Source organism: Stomoxys calcitrans, chromosome 3 (assembly GCF_963082655.1).
Source record: "Stomoxys calcitrans chromosome 3, idStoCalc2.1, whole genome shotgun sequence".
Taxonomy (NCBI): Eukaryota; Metazoa; Arthropoda; class Insecta; order Diptera; family Muscidae; genus Stomoxys; species Stomoxys calcitrans.
The window spans coordinates 38,382,176-38,404,332 of record NC_081554.1 but is presented as its reverse complement, the minus strand read 5'-3'; positions in this window follow the sequence as shown (position 1 = coordinate 38,404,332).

The following is a 22,157-nucleotide window of genomic DNA, read 5'->3' as shown; positions in this document are numbered from 1 at the left end:
GAAGGCATGCAGAGCTGTTGTTGTGCTGTGCAGTCTTTGAAATCCATGTTGATGGTCAGCGAATGGAAATTCTCCTACGAGGCCCGGGGGAAGTAATGCCTCAAGCGTCTGTGCCACTAGTGAGAGAAGGGAGAACGGTCTGTACTACTCCCCCAAACTCGGGTCTTTTCCAGGCTTCAGTAGCGGGATCACTCTGCCCATTTTCCAGACATCGGGATCTTTAAGAGTGTTCAATGACAGGTTGAGGAAAGTGGTAAGGTACTCAACTCCAGGTGAATCCAGATTCTTCAACATCAATGTAGTGATTCCGGCGGGGCCCAACGCCTTAGATGATTTGGCGCCACGGATGACGACATTCGTAACTTCGACCACGGTAAATTGTGATGGCTGTTCATCGGCTCGGAGACTACGAATACTTGCGCTGTCTCTCTCGGGATGCACAATAAATTGACGGTTGAACAACCTGGCGCATCTCTTCGGATCAGTGAAGATTATTTCGCCAAAAGTGACTGAGGTCCTGTCATCCCGTCTACCGGGGTTCGAGAGTGACTTAACAGTAGACCACAGTTTGCCTACAACGGTACCTATGTTACATAGCTCCTAGTGTTCCAGCCACAAATTCCGCTTATGTTCGTTGACTACCCTGTTCATTTCCAGATTCAGCTCGCTGATTCTGGGCTTAGCGGGGTCCATTCCACGGATCCCATCACGCTCGTCTGCGAGTACCACTGCTTACGCCGGGAAATTGGGCCGCACTTGGGGTATTCGACCGGCTGGTAGAAAGCGAGCGTGTGCTGCGTTAATGATGTCTCGGAATTTCCTCTCGGCGATTGGTATACTCTCTGAAGCCAGCCCAATCGGCCTTCTTAGTATTGATAAACGTCCGGTGCTCAGAGGTTATGAAGTCGGGTGGTCGGTCGATGGTGAGAATTATGGGAAGGTGGTCTGACCCCAAAGAGATGACAGCTTACCAGGATATGTCACACAAGAGATCAGCGCATGCAATGGAGACGTCTGGCGAGCTGCTGCACTTCCTCTTAATCCTAGTGGGGGCATCCTCGTTCACCGTGCAAAACGTGGAGCTTTCAATCTGCTCTGTCCAAAGCTATGCCATGCTGATCGTTACCTAGGGGAGAATGCCATGACGTGTGATGCGCATTTAAGTCCCCTAGAACCAGACGATTATGGTCAGATAGCAGCACACTTATGTCGGGGTTGTAAGCCTGGCCATTAATAGGGACACAGCTATCAACCGGCGGTATGTACACGTTGTATAGCTCCATCTTGACAGTATCCCCATGCACTTCATGTAGGGGTCGCTAGCACTAGGTGCAGGTGAGATAGGTCCATATTGCACGGAATGGTGTTTTACGAAGGCCAATACCCCACCTCCATCCGATAAGCGATCCTTACGTAGCACATTGTATCCGTGCCAACTGTGCAAGCTGCAGGTGTTGGTCAGCTTTGTCTCCTGGATAGCTGCGACCAATATGTTCTTCCGACCCACAAAATCCACAATCTCATAGATTTTGCCACGGAGTTTAGTTGCAAAAATGATGAACTTCCTTGCACTGGCCTGGCAATATTGGGGCTGGGATGCAGCTGTTGCGGGTATTGCCGCACGGGAGAGGTCGGGGTCACATAGTCCGACGACTGAGGACGCTTGTGACCCACTGCTGGCTATGTTCGCACATCACCTTGCAACATAACCAGTATGACTATACTCCTGTAGTGAAGTGAGGCCAGAGCAAGATCGGAAATGTACCCACTCCATGCACCGGTTACTCCTCACCGTCACCGAGCGATGATGGAGGCGGCTCTGACAAACCGAACAGAACCAGGATCCGGGGTTCTTTTCAATCCCGGCACGGACCAGAAGCGTGCGCAGAAGGCACTCCGGGACGTGCCTCTCCCATGACGAAAAAAGACGAAAACGTAGACTGAGGCGGCAGCCCTTGCCGATGAGGATTCCATCGGGTCAATCTGGTGCGTACAACCGGCTGCCATGCCACCGGTTACACCTCACCGTCACCGAGCGATGATGGAGGTGGCACTGACAAACCGAACAGAACCAGGGTCCGGGGTTCTTTTCAATCCCGGCACGGACCAGAAGCGTGCAGAGAAGGCACTCCGGGATGTGCCTCTCCCATGACGAAAAACGACGAACACGTAGACTGAGGCGGCAGCCCTTGCCGATGAGGATTCCATCGGGTCAATCTGGTGCTTACAACCGGCTGCCATGGGATTGATAATAATTTTTTTGTCGTAGATCATTGTGGCTTACCTCTATACCACTGACGTCGATTTGGCCACAAAACTATAAAACACACTGTGCAAAATTCATAGATTTTTTTTCGGCAAATTTTAAAATTGGTTTTATACCTCTCAAAAGTATTTCTATTTATCATTTGAGGGTAGTTTAAGGGATGGATGGATATTTATATCAATATTGCATGGCATGCGAAGCGTTTAACATATGGCTGGGCAAGGTTGTGTTTCCATGTTATTTGAAAAATCATATTTTACAGAATTACAGGCCTATTGTCATACCGATTCCTTTTACGACGAGTTGCTTTGTGAATGGCCATATATAAAACATTATTATCATCTAAAATACTGAGCTGAAAGGAAAAAGTCATTGCTTTCACTTTTATGCTGACAAAAGAAAAATAAATATTTGTTCTCTTCAATGCAGCAGCAGCAGCAGCAGAGACAGTTGAATGGCATACCTTTTTTTATTTTGAGGTTTGCCGCCAAGTCCTTACGATTTACTAATTTACATTTTTAAGCGATTTTGGGGGGAAAAGCATTAAAAATATTCGCAGCAAAACCGCAGCATTTTGTCATACATTTATGAAGTCAGCAGTTGATGTGTGTAAAAATACGAATTTACCTACATCCATATGTGTATGTTGTCATATGAAATGTTTGCATGCGTAGCGCATGGATCATGTGTATGTCACATTATGGGGGTTAATTTTATTTCCGCCACACTGTCATTGTGCCAAACAAATTTCACCTCTATTTCCGCTGAGTGAATGCGTGTTTTTTCCACAAATAAACAGATAAACACTCGCCAGTAAAAATTGCGTTTGTTTCGCGCTGTGTGTCAGACACGCGTTAAAAAAATAACAAATAAATAAAAAAGTAAAAAATGATGATATTTTGCTACAACACAAAAAAAGAACGGAAAATATTCATGTATGGGAAATGTGTTGACGTGCAAAGGATTCACACAATTCGTGCAAACCCCCCGCAATAACATTAATACATCACTTGGCCTATCCCCCAAAGTATGCTACAAATTGATATTCATTTCACAGAACTTGCCAGTGTGAAAAGGACACAGAGTGTACTTTGTACGTGTATGTCAGTAACGCCAGTTAAAAAAACCTTTTGCAGATATTAATTGTTTTGTTGAAAGAAGCTGAAAGTCGAAAATTGAGGTATGCAGAAAATTGAAATATCTTAAGTGTATGAAGGAACTAGCCAAACTGGGCCCGCTCCGCTGCGCCTTCTTTAAATCTCTACTATCTTTTTAGGGTGACACTTCGCCCTGAATGCGGATATCGAATTTGTGCCATTGTAGCCTATGACGCAGAACGCGTACGAACCCTGGCGAGAACATCGGACAAAGCGGTGTTTATCCCCTCTTAATGTTGGCATCATTTGCGAGGTAAAACGCCATGTATGGTCATATAAAAAATTTTCCCCAAAGTGGTGGAGATATCAAATTCGTTCTTTATTCCCAACGGAAAAGAAATTTAATTTGGGGGGTGCTTTAGAGCGTACCCCAAAACACTTGGCTCCAAAATTGGTTATTAAATTCGTTTTCTACTCTCAATACCTTTCATTTGAGTCCCATATTGTTATAATGGGTCAAATAACCCATTTGACATATCTTTAGGAGGAAAAGCGCCACCTAGATTTGAACACAAATTTTAAGTAGATAACTCCCTAATACCTTTCATTTGAGTCCCAAGTAGCTATATGCCCATTTGGGCTAATATGCCCATTTGGGCTAATATGCCCATTTGGGCTAATATGCCCATTTGGGCTAATATGCCCATTTGGGGGTATTTAGGGGTCCCAAGTAGCTATATGCCCATTTGGGCTAATATGTTTTATGCCATATTTGTAATCTACTTCCTAATACATTTCACTTGAGTCCCATATTGACATGAACTTCGAAAATATCTGTTTAGAGGAGTTTTGGGGTTTGGGGAGCCCCGCTGGGTACTTTAATACCATATTCGTTTTCTGGTCTCCAATACCTTTCATATCATACCCTTATTGTGCCCATCGGGCCACTTTCGGATATAAGTGGCATTATTGGGGTTAGGGGAAGGTCCGCCTCCACCCGTTATATAAAAATTATAAGGCCTATATTTCCTTCAGACTAAGGCGCACTGCGACATTATATCATCGGAACAAGGAGTGCTTTCATTAAGCAGTTGGGTCAGTCGAGCCGTTGCCATCTGATGTTTTTGCAGCTTCCGTGCAGTGTCAGATCGTCTTTTCCGAAGAACCAGTGCCACTTGACTCCTCACTGAGACCCTCCTCGCGAAAATCATAGAATTAGGTCATATAATACTTCGAACGTTCTTTGCTCCGCTTCTTAAATCACAATTTTTTTCAGCAAAAAGTTGGTCTCATCCTACATATGGAAACTTATGTTGTTTTCTAATGATAATACAGAAAATTATAGACCCAAAGCTCTCTTGCAAATATTATTTTTAAATCCAAAATTGTTATGCTTTCTTACAAGGACACACCACAGCTCTTTAATTTATCATCATCATCATGATTAAGTGCGATTTTGATTTGGTTTTCTCTGATGACCACAAGCCCTTTGAAATGTAACCCCTGGCTTTTAAGCCATATAAAACAACAAGACAAAGTACATTTAAACACCTACATGTATCCTTTCACACAAAGTAAATCGACCACAGGTCAAATCTGAAAACAATAGAACAAAAAAGTTTGACAAAAAAACCAGGACAAACATTTTGAGTCATACCTAAGAATAAATGCGCATGGTGGTTGGTAGGTTGGTTGCCACGCCAAGGAAGAGCAGGCACAAATCCACATTGCATTGACCTTTCAAAGGTGTCAAAAGCAATTGGTTCACACCTTTGCCGAAAGCACATGGATGACAATGAAACAGCAGCATTCTGGGCAGGAATGGCAACACCAACAACACGTGCCCCCAAAAGCCTTTGATGTTTGTAACAGGCAAAAAGTATTGAAAAACAAGCGTTCCACAAAGGGACCAGAGTAAAATTTCAAATGGATATTTTTCAGTTTTGTTTTTCCCAGACTTAAGAAAAAAAAAGTACACTTTCTTTTGCATTTCATGTGCCATATTTCAGTGCAAGTGAGGGCGGGCGGAGGAGACTATATTTTAAGTATTTTATAAATACATTTTAATTAAAAATTCTATATAATTTTTTTTTTTGTATTCCTTTGCCATGACATGGTACAAAGTGATGATGGTGTTTATGATGTTCAGCTCTTGCAACACCCTTGCCCTTGCCCCTAACACGCTCAGCTCTAGTCCTTCGTAGAGTGAGAACAAACAACCCTTTTTCGTTTTATTTTTGCATCTCCGGGAAATCACTGTAATTATTTGAACATAAACAACGCCGGGTCACAAGGATGGATGATGGTGTTTTGGTGGTAATCAAAGTATAATTCAGTTATAAGAAAATCACAATTTTAACCCACTCCCTTTGCTTATAGTACTGCTAGGCTACTACTATGTGCTGTGCGCATCAGCATCTTGCCCCATCTCCTGTGTGCAAGACAAGTACGGACAGAATAATGATTTTTTGCTTTTTCCCAGAAAATGGTGAAAATTGTTTACTTCGAAAATGCGCAAAACATCATAATAATGAAACAACCAAAAAAAAGAACAGCACCATAAACACAACCAAAACAACAATGAAAAAAGGCGAAAATTAAACTCTTTCCTTAAACGAAGGAGGTGGTTTAATCGGCTAAGGCAAGAACTCCTCAAAGTGAGAATGGTGTAACTTTAATTGTATTTGTCAACAAAAGAGATTTATTGGCCCATACAAACCGATCTCCCGATTGGACTTTTATACCCACCGCCGAAGGATGGGGAATTATTCTTTTTGTCATTCTGTTTGCAACACATCGAAATATGCATTTCCAACCCTATCTTCTTATATTTTAAAATCAATTTGTGTTTGCTTGTTTGTGTGTTCCTTATAGACTCAGAAACGGCTGAACCGATTTTCTTGAAATTTTCACTGATGGTGCATAATGATCCCGCGAAGAAAAAAAAGGTCACTAAATTTTTTGATATCTAAAGGGGGAGCGGACCCTCCCCCTTGCCCTAATTTTCAGAAACGCCAGATCTCGGATATGGGGGGTGCGATTTAAGCGAAATTTTGTATGGTCTCTTATAGTAACCTACAAACAAAAATTTGGTACTCAAATTTAGGATAGGGTACCTAGGGGGGGGGGGGGGGGGCGCCCCACCCCAAAACCTACCAAATATATATATACACCAACCACGCCTATATGGGACTCAAATGAAAGGTATTTAAGATTAGAAAACGTATCTGATACCCAATTGTCGGAACAAGTGTTTGGGGGACCACTCCAACCCTAAAACACCCCTAAATCGGACATATTTACCGACCATGGCAATATGGGACTCAAATGAAAGGTATTTGCGAGTATTTGCGAAGCTGATATCCAAATATGGAACAAAGTTTCTGGGGGTACTCCCCTTCCCTAAAACACCACCCAAAAAGGACTTATTTACTGAACATGTGGGGCTTTAATAAATGGTATTTGAGTGTAGAAACGAATCTGATATCCAGATATGAGACCAAGTGTTTGGGGGACCGCTCATCCCCGAGAACATACCCCAAAGAAGTCATAGCAATATGGGACTTAAATGAAGTAAAGCACGAATCTGATATCAATGTTCGGGGAAAGTGTCTATGGGGCCACCCCACCCTCATAACACCACCCAAATAGGAATTATTTGCTGATATTGCAATATGAGGCCCAACTCACAGAGTGGCCGCCCATGCCCCAAAACACCCCTCAAGCAATCATGTTTGCCGACTATGGAAATATGAGGCTCAAATTAAAGGTATTTGGGAGTAGACCACGTATCTGATATCAACATTAGTGACTAACTGTCTAGGGGACGTCCCACCACCATAACAACCCCCAAATAAGACGTATTTGCTCATCAAGACAATTTCGGAATCTGGCATACAAATTCATGTCGAAGTATTGGGGGTCACCCCACCCCCACAAAAACGCCCAAAATGAGCACATTAGCCAATCACGGATATATGGCACACGGTTTGTTTGTGCCGAATAGACTGAAAACGGCAGAACCGATATTCTTGGAATGTTCGCATATTGTGTAGGTTGGTCTGGAAGAAAACATAGGTTATATAATTTTTCGGTATCGGAAGGGGACGAACTCTCCCCTTATGCCAAAAACACAACCCAAAATCGAATGCGAATATGGTATTAAAATTTGAGTTTATGTACCCATCGGGCCACCCCAACTTCAAAACTCTCCAAACAGACATATTGGACGTTCATTTCAATATGGGGCTCAAATCAAAGATATTCGGGAGTAGATTTCGAATCTGCCATACAAAATTAGATCGAAGTCTAGGGGATCACGCCACCCCTGAAAAATGCCATTAGACCCATTATGACCGTATGCTACTTGGCTGAACCGATTTTCTTAAATATTCGTAGATTGTGTACGTTTGTCTAGAAGGAAACATGGAATTTATAATTTTTAGATATCGGGTGAAGGCGGACCCTTCCCCATACTCCAAAAATGCCACCCATATGCGAAAGTGGTCCGATGGGCACAATAAAGGTATCACATGAAAGGTATTGGAGTCCAGAAAACGAATATGGTATTAAAGTTCTCGCCAGAATTCGAACTCATTCTGCGTCATAGGCTAAAATGTTACGAATTCGATATCCACATTCAGAGCGAAGTGTCTCCACCGTAAAAAGTGGGGACAGTGTTTTATTTTTGCTATTGAATTGCAACGTTCTCCGTGGCAAGACGAATACAATGTGCTACGTAAAGATCGCTTAAGGAATGGAGTTGGGGGATTGGCTTTCGTGATACACCATTCCGTGCAATATAGACCCATTTAGCCTGCGCCTGGCGCTAGTGTTCCCTACGTGGAGTGCATGGGGATATCAGTCAGGTACGGTACTGCCGAGGAAGAGCCATACAACGGCCACATACCGCTGTTTGGTAGCTATGTCCCAATTATTGGTCAAGCTTACAATCCTGACATAAGTGGGTGACTATCTGGCCATAATCGTCTGGTTCTAGGGACTAGGACTTTAATGCGTACCACACTTCATGGCATTTTTCCCTAGGTAACGACCAGCATGGCATAGCTTTGGCACAGCAGATTGAAGGCTCCATGTTTTGCACGGTGAAGGATACGAGGAGGTATAGCATCTCACCAGACATCTCCATTGCATTTCCTGATCTCCTGAGTGACGTATCCTGGCAAGCCGTCATCTCTTTGGGGTCAGCCCACCACCCCATAATTCTTACCATCGACCGACCACCCGACTTCATAACCTCTGAGCGCCGGACTTTTATCAATCATAAGAAGGCCGATTGGGCTGGCTTCAGAGAGTACACCAATTGCCGCTTCAGCGAACTGCCACCCCCCTCGGATGTGCTAGTTGCCGAGAGGAAATTCCGAGACATCATTAACGCAGCAGCCGCTCGCTTTATACCACCTGGTCGAATACCCCAAGTGCGGCCCAATTTCCCGGCTCAGGCAGTGATACTCGCAGACGAGCGTGATGGGGTTTGTTGCACGCACGCCATTAGATTAGGTTATGTTGAAAAGAGGGTGCGAATATAAATACGCCACTTGCCACAATGGACATATACCTAAGCCAGTAATCGGCTTGTTGTGAGCTTTAAAAACCTCTACATAAAAGATTTAGGTTAGCAATATCGTGCTACTTACAAAATCCTTAATTATTTTCCATGCCACGCCCCTAAATTGGTTCATGTCTCGTATTGTGTGCCCACCTAAGTGCCGGTATCCGTTAGACGCGATAGCCGGCCAATAACATAGGAAATGCTCCAAAGTCTCATCATCTTCCCTGCATGACCTACACATGCAATCACTTGCCGCACCGATTTTACTTAAGTGAGCTCGTAGTCCTATGTGTCCCGTAATAATACCGCAAGCTATACTGACCTCCTTCTTGTATTCTCACGATGTAGACCTTCCCGTAGGATTTTCGCAGTCCTACCGACCGTTTCGCTGTTTCACAGGGTTATATGCGCATTCGTCGCCCACGGACTCTCGGACTGTGTCCATCCGAAAGGCTTCGATTTAACCAAGTTTATTGACGGCCGTCCTCTGGCTCTCACTGCCAAGTCGTCTGCGTCGTCGCCCACCCAAAAGGCTTCGGTTTAATCAAGTTTATTGAAGCCCGTCCTCCGGCCTTCACTGCCAAGTCGTCTGCTTTCTCATTCCCGCTATGGTCCGGCTTCCAAACGATGCGGATCGTGCCATCCTCAGAGAAGGCGTTAATTTCCTTCTTATACTCCAAAACTGTTCGTGATCTTACCGTTCTGGTTGTTATTGCCCTTATGGCCTGTTTACTGTCCGTAAAGATGTTCGTACTCGACGTCCTCGCGTTAACAACACTCCACCTCACGGACCCCACAAACCACAGAATCAGGGACCTTAATCTGAAAATTAACATTGTAGTCAACGAAGGCTGAATTTGTAGCTGGAACACTTCGAGCAATGTTACTTAGATGCCGGTTTAGGCAAGCTGTGGTCTACTGTTAAGTTACTCTCGAATCCCGGTAGACGGGTTGAAGGGACCTTAGTCACTTTTGGCGACGTAACAGTGGCTGATCTGAAGAGGTGCGCCAGGTTGTTCAACCGTCAATTCGTTGTGCATCCCGAGAGTGACAGGGCTTGGAGGAGAGCTGTTTGTCGTATCTGTAGTCTCCGAGCCGATGGATAGCCATCACAATTTACCGTGGGCGAAGTTACGAATGTCATCCGTGGCACCAAGTCATCCAAGTCGTTGGACCTCGACGGAATTTCTGCACTGATGAATATGGATCTACCTGTAGTTGAGTACCTTACAACTCTCCTCAAACTGTTTTTGAACACTCTCATAGTTCCCGATGTCTGGAAAATGGGCAGAGTGTTTCCGTTACTGAAGCCTGGGAAGAACCCGAGTTTAGGGGAATCGTACAGATCAATCTCCCTTCTCTCACCAGTAGCCAAGACGCTTGAGCGACTACTCCACCCGAGCCTAGTAGGAGATTTTCCATTTGCTGAGCATCAACATGGAGTTTGAAGACTGCATAGCACAACAACTGCCTTGCATGCCATCACCAAACACATTTGCCGTGGCTTTAATCAGCCCAAGCCATGTGATAGGATGGTCCTCGTGGCACTGGATCTATCGAAGGCATTCGACATGGTCAGCCATGTACATCGCTAACACATCCCTCCAGCCAGGCTTGAAACTCTGGGTCGCGAATTATCTGTGTGGTCGCCAGTCATTTGTGGAATTTAGAGATAAGAAGTCGAAGCACCGTAGAGTGAAACATGGAGTTCCCCAAGGTGGGGTGCTACATCCGGCATTGTTTAACCTCTACCTATTCTCCATTCCACCCCCTCCAGACGGCGTAGAGATCGTATCATATGCGGACGATTGTACGATCATGGCATCAGGCCCCCACCCATTGATGACATCTGTGATAGGTTGAACGTCTACCTCAACGAACTTGCCTCATATTTCGCTGCAAGAAATCTGAAAATATCTGCCACCAAATCTTCAGCTACATTGTTCACTACAAACATGCGTGAGGTGAATGCCGAGCTGACTGTGATGGTCCATGGAGAAATGATTCCGACAATCAAGTGTCCTAAAATACTTGCGTCGCATTTGACTCTTACAGATTCTCCCCACATGCCACAGCAATTTGCGATAAAGTCAAAACTAGAAACAAGGTTCTCAAGTCATTTGCTGGCACCACTTGGGGTGCAGACAAACAAACCTTGTTGACCACGTACAAAGCAATTGGCCGGTCTGTGGTCTCGTCAGCTCTGTGATAAGCAGTGGAATAATATTCAGATCTGTCAGAATACCGCTCTTCGAACTGCGACGGGCTGTCTAATCAGTTCTCCTATGGACCACCTCCATCAGGAGACGAAGATCCTATCCGTGCGAAGACTACATGCTGTCTAAGCAATACCTTTCGGACTGTTTTCGCATAGACCACCCAAGTCATCATCTTGTGGATAGGTATTAACCATCCAGAAGCCTTAAGGTGGATCCACATGATCTAAAGAGTAAGGTTCTGAGATACAAGAGAGAACCTCTAGATGAAGGGACGTATCAAGCGGGCCTAGAAAAAATTCATGCAGACACGGTAAATAGCTACCGGGTGAATGTAGTCCTTAGAGAACGATCGCCTTCCATTGCCTTGCCATACTTGATATGTATACTACAAGAAGTATACCAATCACTTAGTATCTGTCTGTCTGTCCCCGTTTTAAGGTAAACAAGGCACAGTTTGCATTTATCGTTCCCTTATCTCTGACTTATCATAATTCCCTCGTTAACTTATGGTTTGGCATTAAAAAAGAAAATCATGCTAGAAAGTTGAACTGCACCATGGTTGTAATAAGAGGTGAACCCCTTTGGGGTCTACAGTCAGGGGCCAAGAGACGATGTGAAGTTTAATTCGGTGAGGAAAATAAAACACAAACCATAAAACATAACTGTGAAGCAACAACATGTAAATAAGAATTATGAAAATAATAATGGAAAAAGGATTAAGACACAAACATTTACGCACGCACACACACACACCACCAAATGCCTAACGGCCCGTGCCAGATGCGTGCAGAACCTCTGACACATACAGGCGCGCCCTCGTCAACAGGAAGCACAGAAAGAAGAGTTTCTTCGCCAAGGCAGACAACATTTTAAGAAACTGAAAATAACTTGTTGTTTTTCTTCTTACGACCAACTGATTTCTAATGAGGTTGGGGCTTAGAGGCTGGTAATATGAGAACCATTTACATGTACGAAAAGCAAAGCAGTCTCAGTTTTATGTTGTGAACGAATATTCCACCTCATAATGAAGATGTTCACTGCATACTTTCAGGCTCAGACGTAGACGAAGAATTTCATTGAGGCAAAACAAAAAGTTTAAAAAGAGAATTTTGTGAAAACTGTAGCACTAAGAGAAGCAACAGCAACACATTGAGTTTAAGACATTGTGGTTTGTTGCAAAAATACATTTAAATTTGTTCTTGTTGCTTTCAAACAGCTAAAAGGCTACATATGAAATGAAAGTCGCGCCAATGGAATATGATTTGATATTTCCCCTTTCTCCACTTCGCTGCTTATCATTCGAAGGAATGTCCTGGATTCGTTCCATACAAGTAGAAAAGTGGGGTGGATGCTTAAAGTTGCCACATAGTACATAGTACCACATAGTAAAAATTCTTTGAATTGAAAAGAACTCCGGCAAGTCATGGCGACGACATGCAGTCGCTTATAATTATGGAATGCTGGTGATGATGGTAGTTTCCAGTGTATTTCGTATTTAATTACTTTTTTGTTTTTGTTGCTTTGTTTGTGTTGAAAAAACTACCACCCACTGACTGAGTTTGCACAGTGGGTGAAAAGTGTATAGCAAATGAATCTTTAGTCGAAGCAAATTTTCTCAAGAACTACATGCAAGACTATTTTTATACCCACCACCATATCATGTATGGTGTATACTAATCTAATCATTCCGTTTGTAACAACTCGAAATATTGATCTAGGTCCCCATGAAGTATATATTGGGTTGCCCAAAAAGTAATTGCGGATTTTTTAAAGGAAAGTAAATGCATTTTTAATAAAACTTGGAATGAACTTTAATCAAATATACTTTTTTTTACACTTTTTTTCTAAAGCAAGCTAAAAGTAACAGCTGATAACTGACAGAAGAAAGAATGCAATTACAGAGTCACAAGCTGTGAAAAAAATTGTCAACGCCGACTTTATGAAAAATCCGCAATTACTTTTTGGGTAACCCAATATATTCTTGATTGTCTCGAAATTCTGATAGCCATGCCCGTCCGTCCGTCTGTCGAAATCACGATATCAGTCGAACGCGTAGACCTAACCGCTTCAAATTTTGCACAGATACTTTATATTGAAATAGGTGGTTGGGGATTTCTAATGGGACATATCGGTTCATATTTGGATGTAGCTCTCTTATAAACCGATCTCCCGATTTGAGTTTTTGAGCCCATGGAAGACCCAATTTTTGTTTGATTTGGCAGAAATTTGGCATGTAGTGTTCTGTTATGACTTCCAACGACTCTTCCAATAAAAAAAAAAAAAAAACTATTCCAAGATCCATCTCAGACCCATCTCCGAGATCTAGCGTTTCTGAAAAGAAGGGTAAGGGGGAGGGTCCGCTCCCCCCCTCAGATATCAAAAAATGTAGTACCCTATTTTCACCACGGGATCATTATGCACCATCAATAAAAATTTCAAGAAAATCGGTTCAACCGTTTCTGAGTCTATAAGGAGCACACAAACAAACAAACAAACAAACAAACACAAACTGATTTGTATACCCTACACCACTGCTGTAGTACAGGGTATTATAACTTAGTGAATTAGTTTTTAACACCCAAAAGGAAGAGAGATAGACCCATTGATAAGTATACCGATCGACTCACTTTCTGATTCGATTTAGCTATGTCCGTCTGTCTGTCCGGCTGTCCATGTTAATTTGTGTACAAAGTACAGGTCGCAGCTTTCATCCGTTCGTCTCCAAATTTGGTACAGGCATGTTTTTCGGCATAGAGACGAAGCCTATTGGAATTGGAAAAAATCGTTTTAGATCTGGATATATCTCCCACATATATGTTCGTCCGATTTTCAATAATAATGCAATAAAATAGTCATTTGTTAATCGATTCTCACGAAATTCGGCAGAAGCGATTTTTTAAGGCTGTCGAGATTACTGGTGATTTTCATGGAAATCGGTTCAGATTTAGATATAGCTCATATATATATATATATATATATATATATATATATATATATATATATATATATATATATATATATATATATATATATATATATATATATATATATATATATATATATATATATATATATATATATATATATATATATATATATATATATGTAAAATGGATGTTTTGGGGACAGAAAAAGCCTATGGAAATTATGGCATACATCGCTTCGTTTTTATTTTCCCATACGATGTATGCCCATTTTTCCACTCTAACACTTCGAAATGTCAACATATTTCAGATTTATTATAAAACGTATATTATAAGGACACTATTATATAAAATGTTTACTTCCGGGACATGTCCTCGATGTATACACTTTATTAACAAGTGAAAAATTTGCCACCTTTCACTCATACATTCTGATTTTCAAAAAATCAACTCTGCGTTATCAGTTAGTCGAGTCTGCAACCATACACCATTGCCTATCCATTTAGTCAAGTTTTCAGCCATTGTGTTATCAACTTTGCGTTATAATTTATTCTACCTTTCAACCTTTCTCTACCGAAAAAGTCTTTTATGGATAATTTAAAACGCAAGATGGCGTTGCACACTGGGCCAAGCGGCAAAAAGAAAAATGGAAATAAATCAGCAACTCTTTATTTGTTGATCTGAGCGGTAAAAAATGTTCTAGACATTTGTAGAAGAGTACATAGGCTTTCAGGAAAATGGAAAATGTAGGTCAATATATTTAAAACAGGGTGAGATGCAGGGTGTCAAAATTAACCACTTTCCACTTCTCCAACCTTTTAAGATTTATAACTTTTAATCTACTGTACCGATATTCATGGTTTAGGACTCTGGAGAAAGAGCTTGACGAGGTCTAAAAAAGCATGCATAATGTCCTATGCCATCGTTTACCGTTGAGGAGATATGAGCAATTTAGTTTTAAAATGTTAAAACTTTGCATTGGTTTCTTCAGTGTTGTTTCTTTATAACTTCGTCAATTTCTTAGCTATATACTGAAAGTTTCCATAATCATTCCAATATATTTAGCGGTTTAAATATGGCATCGTTTTCAACATGAAAAACATTTTGTTCTTCTAAAACTAGCAAAATTTTCCATAAAAGATACTCCTATTTACTTTGGTTATCAAATCATTAACATTTTTCTTTTCCATTTTCATAAAGCGGAGCCAATAAGAAAAGTTTTAAATGCTAATTTGACTCTATTCAAAATCAAACCACCCCTTTATCTTAAAGGCAATATGGCCATTTTTTATACCTTACACCACTTGATAAGCATACTGATCGACCCAGAATCACGTTCTGATTTGATTTAGCTATGTCCGTCTGTCCATCCATGGATGTTAATTTATTAAAATCGGTTTAGATTTCAGATTTTTTTTAGCTCCCATGTATGTTCGTCCGATTTGGAATGATGTTGCAATAATGTGGTCATTTGCTATACGATTTTCAAAATGTTGGCAAGTAGTTTTTCCTTATAACTCCTGACAATGTTGTTGTGTTTTAAATAAATCGGTTCAGATTTATATATAGTTAACATATATATGTATCACCCGATTTTTACTTTTAAGGCCATGGTCAGCGTATTTCTTGACAGATTTTTTCAAAATTTGGCACAATGCATACTTTTATGACTGTTTTTTTACTATGTGTGCCGATTTTGTTCGATTTAGATTTAGGCATAGCTCCCATATAATGTTTTGACTTATACTGCAATAATTCGATTATTTGTGTTAATTGCAACTCTTCGGCTCACTAGTAAATATAATAACAATCGGTTCAGATTTAGATATATGTGCCATTTATATATATCTCCTCATTTTCAGTTATTGGGCAGTTGCAAGCGCATTTATGAACCGATTTCCAAACAAAAGTTTGGTCGAAATTCGTCACTTCAATTGTAAGCAAATTTAAATTTCGAAGACTTCGCCTATATTGCATACCCCATGTGGTGTATGGTATCAAAAGGTCGTTTTTGGACGACTTTAGACCGTCCTTACTTGTTTTTACTACATTTCAAAAGTTTCCCAAAAGTTTCACGGTGATTTTTTTATTTTAGCTTGAATGTTAATATGTTTCCAACAATTTAAGAAATGTCTCGCCATAACTCAGCCATAAATGATCGATAGTACGATGCATATAATTTATTGTTTGAAGATTATTTCATGTAAATGTCGCCCATGACCGCGCTTCAAATAGACCATCCGCTTAGTCCAATGTTGGCATACTCTTTCCAACATTTCGATCGGTATCTCACTAATAAATGCTTCTATGTTGTCTTCCATTGCGTCAATTGAACCGGGCTTTTCTGTATAGACATGAGCTTTAACATAGCCCCACAAAAACTAGTCTAAAGGCGTAAAATAGCACGAAATAGGCGGTCATTTGACCGGTCCCGAACGTAAAATAAAATGTTCACCGAATCGCCTCTCAATAAGTCTATTGTTACCCGTGCTGTGTGGCATGTGGAACCGTCTTGTTGAAACCACATGTCATGCAAGTCAAGCTCATGCATTTCTGGTCAAAAAAGTTGGGTATCACCTCACAGTAGCGCTCACCTTTCATAGTTACGTTACGATGCGCTCCATCCTTGAAGAAGTACGGTCCAATGATGCCACCAGCCCATAAACTTTTTCTGGATGCATTGGTAGCACTTGCAATGCTTTTGGATGACCTTCACTCCAAAATCAGCAATTCTGCTTATTTACGTACCCATTGAGCCAAAAATTATCTTCGTCGCTCAATGGAAGAAGCGCACGATGAACCTTCTTAATAGAGCATGGATAATAAAATTCAATAATTTGCTAGCGTTGTTCGTTTGTAAGACGGTTCATGGTTAAATTATAGATCAAACTGAAGATGTTTGACAGTGAAACAAAACAAGAAACGTGTGTGAGCTGTTTAAACCAGTGTTGCCAAAAAGATAATGCTAAAAAATCACCCTTTATATATATGTAAGGAACTTTAATTCTGCATCACTCCTTCTAGAAAACACAACAAGAATCATGAATATATCTCTATCCTATCAGATTTTATGTAACTGGCGACACAAAAGTCAATTTTTGAAAAACGTAAAATTTTCCAATTTTTTTTGTTGCCGTCATCATTACACATAAAAACCGACCGCATTATTTACCTTATTTTAATGGATGTATAAATCATTCCCAAGCTCCGAAACTTAACTAAACTCGGTGTTAAATTCTTTTTTTGGAGAGGTTGGACCGATCCGGACCATATTCGGCACAGTTGTAGATAGGTCTCGCCGTTCCAAATTTCATTGGTGGCCAAAAACTTTAATGTAGGTAGAGATACAGCGTGTCAAATTTTGTCTCTTTTGACCTCCCCAACATTGTGTAGCCTTTTGAATATAGCTACCATTAAGACCGGTATATAGATTTTACATTTATGTATATTATTTTGAATAGTATCTTTTTTACTACAGGAGACTTCGATGAAGGACTACTTATATCTTGATGTAGACCGATCTCCCGATTTAATGACTTCCCACACACAGTGAGTTGCGATACAATCTTCGATTTCCTTACTAAGTCAGACTGTATCTCACTATAGCGCCCAAACAGACTAATGTGGAGCATTAAAGGTATTTTGTTCAAAAAGCCGCATTTATTGATAAATTTCGCTAAAATTTGACACAATAAGTTGCATTAAAATCTGCGCCAGATTTGGGTCTTGAGTTAAGATTTTTTATTCAACATATTCTGAAAATCAAAGGCAATTTTTGAATTTCAATTGAAATTTTTTGAGTTTCAAATGGAATATCTGAATTTTAAAAGAAATTTTTTGTTTGTTTCTCTTTCGAGACGAGATAAATGATCGGAAATTGAAAGTGGAAAAGGAAAGCCAAAGATAGCAACACACACCAACCACTATGGGACGCGTTTCGTCTTGCATGCATAATTTTCCCAACGAATTATTCAGAATTTATGGAGTTTCTGAATTTCAATTGGTATTTTCAGAAAAACCCTTGAAAGTGGTGTAGTCTGAATTTCAATAGAAACATTTGAACTGAATTTCAAATGATATATTATGAATTCCAATGTAAATATTCCGAATTAAGATATATGGAATATCTGAATTTCAGTTAAAATTTCTGAATTTCAAATGGAGTATATGAACGTCAAATGAAATATCTGAATATCAAATGGATTTTCTGAATTTCAAATAAAATATTCAATTCAAATGGTGTGTCCGGATTTCGAATTAAATATTCTGAATTTCAAGTGGAATATCTGAATATAAAACGGAATTTTTGACTTTCAAATACAATATCTAACTTTCAAATGACATTTCTGAATAATAAATGCAGTTTCTGAATTATATTTGGTTTCTTCGGACTTACACTTGAAAATTGTGTCAGACCACACCATTTCGTTGCAATTTTTCAAATTTCTGAATTTCAACTCAAATATTCTAAATTTAAATATGATGAATTTCAAATGGAATATTAAATTTTAATCAGCATATTTCAAATTTCATGAAATAAGTGAATTTCTTTTGAAATATTCCGAATTTCATATGAAGTATATGAATTTCAAAACAAGTATTCTGAATTTCAAAAGGAATATCTGAATATCAAATGAATTTCAAAAAATTATCTGTATTTCAATGAAATTTCTGAATTATAAAAGGAATTTCTGAATTTCAATTAGTACTTGGAATATCTGAATTATATTTAAAAGTGGTGTAGTCTGATTTTCAATTGAAATATTTCTAATTTTAATAGAAATATTCTGAATTTCAAATGGAATATCTAAATTGCATTTAACATATTCTGAAATTCAAATAAATTTTCTGAATTTCAAATAAAATATCTGAATTTCAAATACAATATCTGAATTTCGAATAAAATATATGAAATTCACATGGGGTGTCTTAATTGAAAATAAAATATTCTGCATTTCAAATGGAATATCTGAACACCACATGGAATTTCTAATTTTTAAATTGGTATTTTCTGAAATACTCTTAAAAGTGGTATTGTCAGAATTCCAATTGGAATTTTCTGAATTATAATTGAACTTCGAATGGAATATTTGATTTTCAATTGAAAAATTTTAATATTTCAAATGGAATTTATGAAATGATCTTCAAATGAAGTGATCTTCAAATAGAGTATACGGAATTTCTGAAATTCAAATTTACTACCTGAATTTTAAATGAAATTCATAATTTAAACGGAATTTATCAATTTCAATAGGTTTAATCTGAATTACATTTGAAAGTTACACCAGTCCTGATTGACCTGACCTGAAATATTCTGAATTTTAGATAATATATTCTGAATTTCAAATAAAATACCTACCTTTGAATTGAAATATTCTGAATTTCAAAAGAAGTATCTGAATTTCAAATGAATTATTCTGAATTTCAAAAGGACTGTATGGATATCATACGGAATTTCTGAACTTCAAACGAACTTCTGAATTACAGTTTGAATTTCTCAATTTCAATTGGTATTTTATGGAGTCTGACTATCAATTGAAATATTCTGAATTCTAATTGAAATTTCAAATGGAATGTCTGAATTTTAATAAACACATTCTGAATTTCAAAAAACTATCGCAATCTTAATTGAAATTATTAAATATAAAATATAATATCTGGAATAGAATATCAAATGGAATATCTGAATATCAATTAATATATTTTGAAATTCAAAATATCTGAATTTCAATCGAAATATTTTGAAGTTAATACAATAAATGGTGATTTTTTAGCTATTATCTTTTCGACAACACTGCTTTTCACTGCTCACGCACGTTTCGTGTTTTGTTTCACTGTCAAACATCTTCAGATTGGTCTACAATTTAACCATGAATCGTCTTGTAAACAAACAACGCTTGCAAATTAATTAATTTTATTATCAAACAAGTAAAAGCGTGCTAAGTTCGGCCGGGCCGAATCTTATATACCCTCCACCATGGATCGCATTTGTCGAGTTCTTTTCCCGGCATCTCTTCTTAGGCAAAAAAGGATATAAGAAAAGAGTTGCTCTGCTATTAAAACGATATCAAGATATGGTCCGGTTCGGATCACAATTATATTATATGTTGGAGACCTGTGTAAAATTTCAGCCAATTCGTATAAGAATTGCGCCCATTGGGGCTCACGAAGTAAAATAGAGAGAACGATTTATATGGGATCTGTATCGGGCTATAGACCAATTCAGACCATAATAAACACGATGGTCATGAGAGGATCCGTCGTACAAAATTTCAGGCATATCGGATAATAATTGCGACCTCTACGGGTCAAGAAGTCAAGATCCCAGATCGGTTTATATGGCAGCTATATCAGGTTATGAACCGATTTGAACCTAATTTGACACAGTTGTTGAAAGTAAAAATAAAATACGTCATGCAAAATTTCAGCCAAATCGGATAGGAATTGCGCCCTCTAGAAGCTCAAGAAGTCAAATCCCCAGATCTGTTTATATGACAGCTATATCAGGTTATGAACCGATTTCAACCATACTTGGCACAGTTGTTGAATATCATAACGAAATACCTCGTGCAAAAATTCATTCAAATCGGATAAGAATTGTGCCCTCTAGAGGCTCAAGAAGTCAAGACCCAAGATCGGTTTATATGGCAGCTATATCCGGTTATGGACCGATTTCAACCATACTTGGCACAGTTGTTGGACATCACAACAAAACACGTCGTGCGAAATTCCATTCCATTCGGATAAGAATTGCGCACTCTAGAGGCTCAAGAAATCAAGACCCAAGATCAATTTGTATGTCAGCTATATCAGGTTATGAACCGATTTGAACCATACTTGGCACAGTTGTTGGATATAATAACAAAACACGTCGTGCGAAATTTCATTTCAATCGGATAAGAATTGCGCACTCTAGAGGCTCAAGAAGTCAAGACCCAAGATCGGTTTATATAGCAGCTATATCAAAATATGGACCGATATGGCCCATTTACAATACCAACCGACCTACACTAATAAGAAGTATTTGTGCAAAATTTCAAGCGGCTAGCTTTACTCCTTCGGAAGTTAGCGTGCTTTCGACAGACAGACGGACGGACATGGCTAGATCGACATAAAATGTCACGACGATCAAGAATATATATACTTTATGGGGTCTCAGACGAATATTTCGAGTGTCTTAGGTGGAGGGTATAAAAAAAGTTATCTGTTAAAAAAGTTCATAAGCAGAATTGTCGATTTTGGAGTGAAGATCACCCAGAAGCATTGCAAGAGCTACCGATGCATCCAGAAAAAGTCACAATTTGGTGCGGTTTATGGGCTGGTGGCATCATTGGATCGTACTTCTTCAAAGATGATGCGAATCGCAACGTACATGTAAATAGTGAGCGCTACCGTGAGACGATATCTAAAATTTTTTGCCCAAAAAACAAGATCTTGACTTGCATGACATATGGTTTCAACAAGACGGTGCCACATGCCAAACAGCACGCGTAACAATGGACTTATTGAGAGGCAAGTTAGGTAAGGACTTTATTTCACGTTCGGGACCGGTCAATTGGCCGCCTATATCGTGCGATTTAACGCCTCTAGACTTTTTTTGTGTGGCCATGTTGAAGCTCATGTCTATACAGACAGGCCCGCTTCAATTTACGTATTTTAAGACAACATTAAATTATTTATTCGTGAGATACCGGCCGAAATGTTGGAAAGAGTATGCCAAAATTAGACTAAGCGGATGAACCATTTGAGGCGCAGCCACGGTCAAGGTTTGCAAGAAATAAATTATATGGACCGTTCTATCGACCCAAGTAAAGATTTAATGCATTTTTCTGAACTTTTTTTAAAAAAACTTTCCCATATCTTTTAAAACATAGCCCCTTATAATAAAAAATATTCTGAATTTGAAATGGAGTGTCTGAACATCACTTAAAATTTCTGAGTTTCAAATAAAATATCTGAATTTTAAATTAATTAATTAAATAAGAAATGAAGTTTCTGAATTTCAATTGGTATTTTATGAATTACACTTCAAAGTTGTGTAAGCTGAATTTCTGTTGAAATATTCTTAATTTAAATTCA